This window comes from Leptonychotes weddellii, chromosome 5 (genome assembly GCF_054177405.1).
Source record: "Leptonychotes weddellii isolate Sample4059 chromosome 5, ASM5417740v2, whole genome shotgun sequence".
Lineage (NCBI taxonomy): Eukaryota > Metazoa > Chordata > Mammalia > Carnivora > Phocidae > Leptonychotes > Leptonychotes weddellii.
The window spans coordinates 156,828,257-156,840,211 of NC_138373.1; the positions used below are offsets into that span (position 1 = coordinate 156,828,257).

Below are 11,955 nucleotides of genomic sequence, written 5' to 3' on the forward strand. Positions count from 1 at the left end.
CAGTGTTGGTGTTCTGTGAAGCTCTTTGGGTTCCTGGGAGGACAGCCAGGCCCAGATGCTGTCCCAGCCGGCTCCCAGCCGCCAGGCTGTTCCACTTTCTCAGCGCTCCCCACCCCCATGGTCTATAGCCTCCCGGCCCCCACCCCCACGAGGCTGGGGCTCCCGTGGTATCTTACTCCTGCAGTATCCCCAGCACCTAGCCCGGTGCCTGGCACGCTGTTGGTGCTCAGTAAACACCCCGTGACTGAAGAAACGATTTAGAGTGAGCACATGGTCTGCTGGCATGGAGCCCAGCTTTGGGAGGGAAACTGGTGGGAGAGGCAGTCGGGCAAGTGGGTGGCAGGAAGCAGCACCTGGGGACCCTGGGGACTGTCCCCTAGAAAGGCCTTGAGATGCTCTTGGACTCAGAGGGCTCCCTGGATAAATACATCCAGAGCAGCTGCCTACAGTGTCCTCTCTTGGAACTGGTGAGATTTCTGAAGGCTCTGACAAGGCCTGCATGGAGGACACAGGCCTCTTAGACTTGGTTTAACCCACAGTTTCTCGGACAGGCCTGACCACACCCACCAAGCTGGTCAAGTCATGCCAGAGAGCTGTAGCCCAGCCTGGCCTGGCAACTCTGCATTTCTTCTGGCCACCAAGAAGAGAGAGGGCCCCGAGAGGTGGCGGCCACCAGGCTCAGACCAACACAGATATGCCTGGACCATTGTGGTGACCAAGGAGCACCTTGAAGTGTGTGGGTTTGAGAATCATTGGGAGGTGACACCGACCGTGGGATGGATTGGGGGCTGACTGGGTGGCCCAGGCCTCTCCGGTGGACAGCTGGACAGTCACTGAGACAGAGGAGTCAGGCTGGGGACAGGTCCGGAGCAGCTGAGGTTTAGGATACATGTGAGGAACTCCGGGGACTGACCTTGGGGGCCACCTGGGCCCTCCCTGCGGGAAGCCAGACATCAGCACTGTGCACCTCGCTCCCTATCCGTCCTGCCGGAGGGCCATCCAAGAGACACCCTCAGGCCCTCAGGGTCGGGAAGCGCGCCTCACACCCTGCTCCCACGGGAATCAGGCCCGGCTTGCGAACGGCAGCAGGGTCCCCACGAACCCAGGCCCAGTGGGGGCTAGGATGGGGCTTAGAGCCAGACGGTGAACCATAGTGTTCTGAGGGGCCCTGAGCCAGGCTTGGGGCCGGGACCCGCCCCACCGCCTGCACCCACCCCCCCCCGCCCCGACCAAGGACGGGAACAGAGACACAGTTCCTGGTGCTTCTGATCTTAGGCAAGGCCTCGATCCCGGTGGAGGCAAAGCCGCCACTTCTCTCCTGCTGAGGCGGACTGTGAGGTCCAAGGCCAGCAGCTGTGCAGGGTGGGCCTCGGGACTGGGCGGAGGCTGGCCCTGCTGCGCCGCCCAGACCTGCTCCCGTTCACTCGTGGTCACTCAGCGGGCTCTGAGACGCTGCTGGGGACAGCGGGGCAGGGCCTGGGCTTGGCCGGAGCACACAGACCAGACCCACCGGCAGGGGTCTGCACAAGTCCAGCTGTGACTTGAATCCCTGCAGGGCGGGGCCGGGGTCCCCCTGTGCCTTAAGCCGCTTTGACTCAGCCCCCTAGCCAGGGGTCCTGAGCTCACCCAGAAAGAAAGCAGACACTGATGACCTCAGGAGCCCCAGCCTCTGTCTCTCCCTGACCGCTCTGTGAGCCTCAGTTTCCCCATTTACACAACGAGGAGGACCTGAGCTTGAGGGCCCCGGGACCACTCTGGTCCAACCTCCGCTGTAAGGTCTGGGGTGACCACCAGGTGGCACCCGGCACCCGGTAAGAAGGGCAGCGTGGGCTGGGGAGGGCGCTCGGCCTCTGTTGGCGGAGGGTGGTGGCCTGGGAGGCCATGTTCCCCCGCAGTCCCAGGGCCCACTAGGCTGTGGGATCACCAGCGGGGGGTGGGGGGCGGTGGACGTGGGGCAGATTCAGTATCAGCCAGGCCACCCCCGCGGGAGGCAGGGCCCCTTCTTCCCTCACCGCACCCCCTGGGTGGGTCCAGTGTTCTAGTGGCAGGCAGGGGAGGGGTGGGGGGCGGAGGGGGGACATGGGACGGCCCACCTTCCAGCCACCGGAAGGACCGCCACCCGCTGCCCCTCCCATGTGCTGTGCGGGGTCTGAGTCCTGGGCTGACGTCCACCCCCATGTCTGTTGGGACTCACCCCACCCCCACCCCGTGGCATTGGGCCACGTTACCTGTGTCTCTCTGAGCCTCAGTTTTCCCCTCTGTAGGCCAGAAGCTAACCCTGGGTGGGTGAGGCTGGCCGTGCCTTCCACGCAGGTGGGGCCCGAGGTCACAATCAGCAGCATCTGAGATGGCAGGAGAAGGTCCAGGACAAAAGCCCCCGTCATCCACCACTTGCCAGATGGCCAGAGGCCTGGGTCTCATGGGATCCCACAACGGGGGTTGAATCAGATTTCCCATCCCCGTCCCTGGGACGGGGACACCGACACCCAGAGAGGTCAGCATCATGTCCAGGGTCATACAGCAGTGTCTCTTGGGGACAGGGGTCTCCCTCTCCCCTGCGTATACCCTGAGCCCAGCACGGACACGGTGAGCAGTAAACACTGATTGTCATCACCGGCTCGGTCACTGCTTGGCGCCCCTGGGTGATCAGCAGCCTCCTAGAGCCTCGGGGAGGCCCGTCCCGAGGGAATCCTGGAGGTATCCCTCGGCACCCCCCAGAGGGCCACCCCCCAAAGTTCTAGACTCACAAGGACAGGGTGGTGGCAGAGGGGGCGGGGAGTGTGGGTGTGGCCGTGGGCGGTCGGGCAAGTGTCACCCCTGGCCGCTGACAGGAACTGGGTACCGCGGGCCCTTCCAGCCCGGCTGACCCTTGTCCCAGTGAGGGGCAGCGGCTGGCCTGACCCTGAGGCAAACTGGTGGGCGTAGGGGAAGCAGAATAGGAGTCGGGCCGAGCCCGATGGGCTCCATTGCTCCAAGAGACCCCGACAGCCAAGGTGGTGCTTAGCGGGTCAGCCTTGTCTGGGAGGCCATGGGCTGTGCGGCCTCCCTGGGCCTGGGCAAGGCGGTCCTGAGGAGGCCAAATCCAGACTCCCGTCCTGCCCGGCGCAGGGCCCGCCTCCCAGAGGGAGCAACTGTGGGGCCTGGAGGGGCCAGACGTCACCTAGTCCTCACCCACCTGGTTTGCAGCCTCGGCTTGATCTCTAGCTCCTGGGGGCTCACTTGCAGCAGCGGGGGGCTTCTCCCTCCAGCCACAGGAGGCCTCCGCCACCCCAGAGCGCATGGCACCCAGCCTCTGTTCACGGCGGGCCCTCTGCTTAGGACGCCCCTCCTGCTGCCCCCTTTCCCCGTCACCTTCACCCAAGCCTTCCATCACAGCCGCCACCCCCAGCTTCTGACACTGCCCATGTCATCTGACCCTTTTGTGCATGCTCTCCGCCCCCCCATCTTAATGATAAGAAATGTGCCCAAGGTCCCACAGCCTGGCAGATGCACATCCTGCCTGGGGTCGCGGGCACACTTGCACAAACACGAGCAGGCCTGGCTTTGCCTCCACCAGCTGCCCTGGATGCCAGGGTCCAGCCGCTCCACCTCTGGGGAGCCTTCCTGGAAGCAATCTTTCCTCTCAGCCCCGCACTTGCACCCAGACGTTCCTAAGTCCTGGCACTGGGCTCCATGGACGGCTGGGAGTGGAGGGCGTCAGTTCATGGCCCAGGGCAGCCTCGAATGCAGACTCGCCAGAACAGGATGTTTATCACCTTGAGGGATCGCCTTGGGGGGTGTTGCCTTCCAAAGATCCTTCAGCTGGGAAACAGATCTGGAACGGCCAACGGCTACACAGTAGGGTTTGGGGAGGGGCTGCCTCGGTTTTGGAGGCACAAGAGAAACAGTGGGTTGGAGGAGAGTTCGCGGACTGCTTCCTGGGACAGGTAAGTCCTGAGTTGGATTTTGTAGGATGAGTAGGAGTCTGCTAGCTGCAGAGTAGGAAAAGGAATGAGGAGCCCCGTCTTCACACTCTGTGATTATACGTGTTTGTTGTGGGGGCCTTTGGGGGGTCGCTACGTGGTTTGCTGATGTGGTGGAAGGGTGAGGGACCCTCTGTGGGCACCGGGGACCACTCATACCCAATAAGGCAGGTCATTCCTAGAGTCAGTGTCAGAATTAATCAGGAAGCTGTTGTTGCAGGTGACAGAAACCCAAGCCAAACCAGCTTAGGCCCAGGGGGTTTTATAGCCTTTGACAACCAAAACTCCAGGAGCTGGACCGGCATCAAGCATGGCTGGATCAAAGGGTGTCTTCAGGACTCTGCCTCCCCCATTTCTGCTGCCTGCTTTCTTCCCCGTGCCAGCCCTTTCAGGCCGGCTCCCACCGACAAGGCGGAGCAGGCCACACCTCCGCCCCACTTCCCGACCCTACTCTGCCCCAGACTCGAGGCCAGCCCTGAGAATATGACACACAGCTCCTTCAGGCTGGGTGCCTGCACGGGGACCGGCGCTGGTCTGACCCTGGAAGACCCCGGTGAGTGACACAGCCAGGCGGCCCCCGGTGCTGCCCCCTCCCCTCCCCCTGCCCTCCCCCTCTCCGGCCCACAGGCCCCTGGAAGAGTACCCCCCCACCTCGAGTGCCCCAGCAGCCCTCCCCCGGTCCCCTGGGCTCTAGCCTGTCCCCTGGCTAGGGCTGCAGGACACTTGCCAAGGAGAAAGCTGGGTCACCCCCTCCCACGTCCCCCATGGGGAGGGGGAGCCTGGCTGCCCAGTCACTGATGCCCTGTGTCACCATTCCGTCTTGTGCCCCCTGGCCACACCAGACCCTTCGAGGCTCCCTGCCTTTGGCCCGCATCCCCTGCCAGGAGAGCCCCGGCCAGCTGGCCCATCCCTCCAGCTCGTCCCCATGTAGGCCGCCCCCTACAGCAGGGCCAGTGGCCACCATGCCCTGCCCCCACTCCCAAGCACTTACTTCCAGCTGTGGCACGGCTGTCTCTGGGCAGTTCCCCGAGAACAGGCATGGGGCAGGCCCAAAGGGGGCTTGGGAGGCTGGGCACCCAGCGGCAGAGGGTCTGCCCATGCCCACCCATGGCTGTCCGTGCTGTCCTATCTCTCTGACCGCGGGCCCAGCAAGCCTCCCAGCCCCCTGCAGTTTCCTTGGTGGCAGCCCCAGAGTGAGTGGGAGCTGCCCCTCCACCTCATGGGGCGAGGGAGATCCGGGGCTCCTGGCCAGCCCACACACAGGCACCATGTTCGGCGGCAGCCAGCTCCCAAGCACAGCTGGGCTGCTAGGCCGGGACCTAGGCCTGGGGACAGACGCGCGACCTGGCCGCGCAGTAGGGCCTCTGAGGGGCAGTCAGCTCAGGGGCCCGATGACCTTCCCAGGGCAGCCGGTCAGATAAGGGCCAGAAGCAGGCCTGCTGGCTCCTGACCGGTCGTCCCCCTCTCCCCCGGGACCCACCTTGTGCCAGCTACTTGACCCAGTGGGCTGGGTGCTACTGCCCCGAATCACCCCCCTTAGTCTCAGGCTCTGGGTGTTTTCAGCACCAGGAGACAGAGGCTGGGCAAGATCAACCCAAGGTCACACGGCGGTGAGTGACAGAGCTGCGGTTGGAAGCATCTGTGGCCCTAGCCTGCATTCTCCTCCCGACACCTGATGCCCCTGTGTGGGGAGACGGCTCCCCATTTCACAGGGGAGGAAGCTGAAGCCCGGGGAGAAGCAGTTCCTGAGGTCAACGCTGATCAGGAAGAGTACCGGGTCATGGACTCAAAGCCAGCCCTTCCTGCCCGCGTACCCCGCCTTCGGATGTGGGCCTCCATAGTCCACCCCCACCCCCAGAGCAAGCGGGTCTCTGTCTGGCCTGAACCAGGAGTGTACAGCGTTATCTGGGAGACATTACATCTTGGGGTGATGGCAGCAGCAGAGAGCCCCCCAGGGCAGGAAGCCCCTGGGGAGTTCGGCTTCAGAGAGAGAGCTTTGCAGTCAGTGTAGATCATGGAGGGAGGGAAAGAACTTTAGGCAGGGAGGGGAGGAGGTGCGTCGAGGGTCCATGAGCAGCTGAGAAGACAGGGTTGGTACCTGCAGGGCACAGAAGTCCTGGTGGGTCAAACAGGGAAGAGTAATCCAGAGCCACACCTGTCCTCACGGGACATCTCCTGAGCTCTCCCTGTGGCCCTGCAGGCCCGTTTCAGGGACTGTGGTGCGGAGTGACACCAGGGAGCATTGCAAGGAAGTCCCTACGATCAGGGAAAAGCAGATGAGGAGAAGTGGGGGTACGTGGTTTGGGGACATCGATGCTTCTAGAAGGAGTTGTCCAGCATGAGTGTGGTTTTGGGGGCCAGGGCCGGGGCCAGGTCCCAAATTCAGGAGGTAGTGTGAGTGGCCCCAGTGGCCAGAGTGGCCAGGATAGGGCCTGTGCCCGAAGTATCTTCGTCTGGCTTCTGGATCATGCTTCCACATCTGCGCCCAGCCCCAGGCAGGCCGGGAAGGTAAGTCCAGGCCCCTGAGTCGGGGTGGGGGCCTTTGGCATCTAGGCTGTGTGTGTCTGGCACCTGAGGCCTCGGGTCCGGCAGCAGATCCAGACTCCTGGGCGGCCTTGGGGTCCACGGCCAACGCCCCCCGCCCCGCCACAGGACAGGAGATTTGCACACCCTCAGCTCTGGCGTCTGGGTCCAGATCACCTGTGAGGTTGACCGCAGGGAGGGACCCGGCGTTCCCCACCCTTCAGAGGGGCTCAACCTTGGTCTGTTGACGTCCAACCAGACCCGACCTGGGATTTCATCTTGTAGCTGACTTTCTCCGCGGGCCCGGTCTGCGCTGGCTGACGCTGTGAGCAGCAGCTGTCTCTCTGACCACAGCTGGTGAGGTCCTGGCATCTGGGGAGACTGGAGGTCCAGGGGGTTGTCGGAAGGAGCTGGGCCTCACGCAGCCCTGGGGGCACACACCACTGAGCTGGCCTCGTGGTGGAGCCGTTTGCCCCAGGGCTGGCTACCGGCCAGGGCCTGGCTGGGGGGGACTGGAGACGCTCAGGGTCAGGGGAGCAGCGGGGCGGGGAGGTGATGCGGACAGACTGTTACGGGAACAGCCCTCCCTGGAGCCACTGGGCCGAGGGCCCCACTCAATGTCCGTGTGACATGGCCACAAGAGTCCAAAGGCCAGGTCAAGGTCAGGGCCGGCCAGGGCTAGAAGCCAGGGCTCTTCTGCATTCTGAGCCCCCTCCCCGGCAGTAGGCCGCAGCATTCAGGACTGGGCCAGCATGAGGCCGTGGTTTTCTACTGTTCTGGGGAAGCCAGCCCCAGGCTGCGTTAGCTGCGGGCCGGGGGGCCGGGGTGTGGAGTGGCAAGGAGGTGGCGTGAGCCTGAGGACCTTACTCTCTCGAGGCTGTGTCTTTTTTTTTTTTAAGATTTTATTTATTTATTTGTCAGAGAGAGAGAGAAAGAGAGAGAAGGGGAGAGAGTGGAGCGTGCACACAAGCAGGGGGAGCAGCAGGGGGAGAGGGAGAAGCAGGCTCCCTGCTGAGGAGGGAGCCCCATGTGGGACTCGATCCCAGGACCGTGAGGTCATGACCTGAGCCGAAGGCAGACGCTCAACCTACTGAGCCACCCAGGTGCCCCTCAAGCCTGTGTCTTTAAAAACAGCTCCCACTGTGGGAACAGCGGGCAGAGTGTACATTCCAAGGGCACAGGAGGGGTCAGGAGCCTCCCATCGCCCACAGCCACCTGGAGAGTCAACCGGTGGACACTTCTTCTCGGTGACCTCCTCCCAGAGAAAGCTGTGAGAATTCTCAAATTCTTGCAATCTGGGCACGAACCTGGATCTCCTCCAAGATGGAGAAGACGACCAGATTCAGCTGGAGCAACAGGGGCCGGTGTTGAAGGCCAGAGCGGAGGCCCAGGACCCAGCGAGGAGCCTGGAGAAGGAGGTCGGGAGAGGCCGGTGTCCGGAGTGAGGAAGGAGAAGCCAAGTGTGTCCCAGGCACGCCTGTGGGAGGACTGGGGCATCGCAGGACAGAGGCACAGTGGGGACAGCAGGGAACGGTGACCAGCGCTGGCCGGCTGGCCACCCACACCACCTGCCCCAGCCTTCTCCCAGAAGGAGCTTCCGAATCCCCAGCAGCCATGGGCCTGGTGATAGGGCTCAGATCAGGGAAGGAAAAAAATAAATTCTTTGTGCCGCACAAACTGTTGCCCTTTCCCACAAGCACTTACAATTCTGGCTTTGTTTCCGGGGAAGCAAATGATAGAGAGACTCGTGGCTGTTCTGTTCGCATTATGGGGGAGCCTTAAAAAGGAGCCCCCCAGAGCCGGGGGGTTGGGAAAAGGGCGCCAGCTGTGAGCTCGGTGGCCAAGCGGGGAGGCGGGTCACCAGGGGAGGGCATCCCTCAGAGGCTGGCCTGGAACAGGCACCCTCGTTGGGGTGGGGACACTTACCTGGGAAACTGGAAGATGGAGCTCCCCCAAGGACAGCATGGCAGCAGGCTCTTAGAATGGGCTAGAAACCAAGAAACACAGGCAAGATGCCCTCAAGGGGGAGAAGTTGGGAAATGAGCAACAGAGACGGTCAAAGGTGCTGGCAGCCTCGTCCTGGGAAGCCTCCTGCCCTGCTGACCTTGGCTTTGCACCCAAGGTCTTCTGATCTGAGCAGACCACGGCTGAGCGGAGGGCAGGCCCCGGCCCGAGCCAGCAGTTCTCCCCAGGCCTGCATTTGCCTCCACCTCCACCACCACCTCGACTCTCCACGGCGCTGCCCGAGAGAGGACGTGAAGACTCACATGTGTGCACACACAGACATGAACACGCACAAACGGGCTCACACACGCAGACGTGAATGCGCTCCACACACGGATATGTGCAGATGCACACACAGAAGCACACACGTGCACACGCGTGCGCTCACGCGTAGAGGCTTTCGTGCATGCTGATGCACACGCGCGAGCACACACGCATGTTTGCACTCAGAAGTGCGCCACACCTAGTCAGCCAGGCAGCACGCACACGCACACGTATGTGCATGGTCACAAGCACGCACACACACACACGCACACATACGCACAGGCCCACGGTGGCGGGCGGAGCCCTGAGCGGGGAGGCTGTGTGGTCTCCGTTCCCTGCTCTCCCAGGGGCCTGTCCCATATGCCGAGTCACATAGCCCTCCCACTCTTCTTTCTCCTCTGCTGGAGGAAGCAGTAGAGCCAGGCTGTTGGGGAGCTCCCAGCTCACCCCAGCAGGATGAGCTCACGCCAGGTGCAGTGCCTGGCTTCCAAGGGCATCTCCCTCCCGCAGCTGGGGGCTCACTGTGCCCAGCCCGGCAGTCGGGGAGAGGTGGCTCAAGGTCACGTGGCCTGCTGAAGCCAATGTTCTTGTTATTGTTTTGAAATAAACACCTCTGGGGCGCTGGGTGGCTCAGGCGGTTGGGCGTCTGCCGCCGGCTCAGGTCATGATCTGCAGGTCCTGGGATCGAGCCTCGTGTCGGGCTCTCTGCTCAGCGGGGAGTCTGCTTCTCCCTCTCATTCTCCTTCTGTGCACGCACTCTCTCAAATAAATAAATAAAATCTTTAAAAAAAAAAAATAAAGAAATGTCCCTTCCATTCTATGTTGACAGAGACAAATGGAGGCCTTGAGACGCCGGTGGGGAGACGAAATTCTGATTCTATCTCTAGTCCACCAGTCGACCGGTGGATGACTCACTATCCACCAAGTGCACATTCAGCATCTCTGACTTCCCAGGATGTGGGAGGACATGACCCTGAAGAAAACTCAAGTCTCTTTCCTGTAAAGCGGTGATATCCCAGGCAAAGCCCTGTGGTAGCGTGGTGGGCGAGCCCCACCTCCCTGCCCTCCTATCCCCCACCGCCGGGCTGCACCTGGGGGCCCTCTGTGCATGCAGCACACACTGGGCTCCGGAAGGGGTGATGGACAGGTGGAGGGTGTCCTGCCCACTGACACCCTCCTCAGCTGCACAGGAGGTTCCAGAGACATTGCCACGACCCACATCACCCAGCATTGGCCAGGAGGTATCGTGGCAACAGTGAGCAGTGAGCCAGGAGGCGGGGCCCCAGCAGCTGCGAGGCCACCCAGCTGGCTGGTCCCCCTCTGCGCCTCCGTCTCCTCACCTACATAAAGGGGCAGGGGGTGTTGACCCAGGACATCTCCCTGGAGCCTGGTGCTGCAGGAGCCTGGCAGGGTGCCGGGAAGTTCCTCCCGGCAGGCTGGGTGCAGGGGTTCTGGGGTACAGACTGGCCTCCCCTCCGGGGCAGCATATGGACCAGAAGGAGCCACAGCAAAGGAGCTCCAGGCAGGGTGGTGTGAGGCTGCCTGGTGACTTGTCAGGGTTGCTGGGCTGCGAAGGGCCTGTGAAGGGCCTGCCCCCAGGCCCATGGCCAGGAAAGCCTGACCCCCTGGGAATCGGGAGGACCTCACAGATGTAAGCCTCCCCCCAGCACTTCTCAAATGCCCGGCCCCACCCTGAGGAACTCTCGGATGTCACCTCATTGACCCTTCCAGCAGCCTGACGAGGCAGCACTATCATTATCCCCTCTTTACAGATGGGGAGACTGAGGCATGGAGAGGTGACATGATTGGCCCATGGCCCCACAAATGGCAGAGGCAGTCTACTCCCGTGGCCGTGATCTTGACCACTATGATGACACAAAACAAGCCCCCCACCCAAGATGTCCACGTCCTGATACCCAGAACGTGAAGAAGTTGCTTTGTGTGGCAAAAGGAACGTCGCAGATGTGATTAAGTCAAAAATCTTGAGATGGGGATAGGATGGTGGATTTCCTCACGGCGTCCAATGTCGTTGCAAGGGTCATGAGAGGAAGAAGGGGGCCAGAGTCAGAGACTGGATGGTGTCAGGCTGCTGGCTTGGGAGGTGGTGGAAGGGGCCGTGAGCCCAGGAACGCAGGCAGCTTCTAGAAGCTGGAGAAGGTCAGGACACTCCAAAGGGAGCTCAGCCCTGCCAACCCCACGAGACCCACATCAGACTCTGACCTCAGCACTGAAACATTAAGTCTGGGTTGTTTTTAGCCACAAAGTGTGGTCATTTGTTAACTGCGGCCATAGGACACTCATACAATTACTGGGTTCTTGACCTCCTTTCCGTGTTTCTCCAGGGGCTTTGTCCCCCCCATCTCCGTGGATACAAAATGAGCCCTACCGTGTTGGGCAGTCAGTGGGACTAGGCTTTCTTACCCAAGCTCCTCCTCCCGTGAGCCCTCAGGAGGAGGGGAAGGGGGAGAGGCCTCTCAGCATCCACCTGTCTGCGGGGCTTGAGGATTTTCCTAACGGGACCCCTGCCTGCCTGGCATCTCCCCTTCCATGATGCCTTCCTATCAGGTGGGGAGGGGGACCCAATTTTACCCAGGTCTGAGCACACTCCCTTCAAACACCACCCTTCCAGCCCCCAGGAAGGAATAGGAGGTGGTGAGGGCTGCAACTCTATGAAGACTCTAAAAACCCTAGAACTTAAGAGCATGAATTTTATGGCATGTGAATATACTGTCCTAAAGCTGTTATATTAAAAAAAGAAAAGAAACACTCATTTGCAGAATTTTGGTGCAATGTCAAAGAATACTCACGATTACCTGAAACCACTATTAAATGCTTTCTCTCTCCCCCTCCCTGCGGGAGGCTGGGTTTTCTTCACACACGTTTGTAGTAGATCAGATGCAGATGCAGAAGCAGACGAGGAGCCAGCCACCTGCCATTAAACCAGACGTTCAAGAGCCTTGCAAAAATGTTTTAAAAAGTTGGAGGAGGCTTTGAAAAATATAATCACTTTGTAAAAGTGTTGTATACGTTCCCAAATACAGGGCTTCTTATTTTTATATGAATTCATAAATATTTAAAGCTTTTTTTCAATTTTAATTCTAATACTGGAAATATCAACAACTATAGCCCACATGAGCAAAATATATTGGGGTTCTCAATAGCTTTTAAGGGTAGAAAGGAGTCATGAAACCAACATCTTTGA

The 11,955-nt window shown here is 60.9% G+C and overlaps 1 long non-coding RNA gene across 1 annotated transcript; it reads right to left on the minus strand.

The window, feature by feature from the left end:
* Nucleotides 1-8,036: 8,036 nt before the first annotated feature.
* LOC145721934 (uncharacterized) lies at nt 8,037-11,715 on the minus strand. The gene is made up of 4 exons (XR_014145966.1): nt 11,567-11,715; nt 9,034-9,513; nt 8,412-8,472; nt 8,037-8,117 (listed from the first exon to the last, which is right to left on the minus strand). It is a non-coding gene; the product is annotated as an uncharacterized LOC145721934 (long non-coding RNA).
* Between the last annotated feature and the right edge of the window lie 240 nt (nt 11,716-11,955).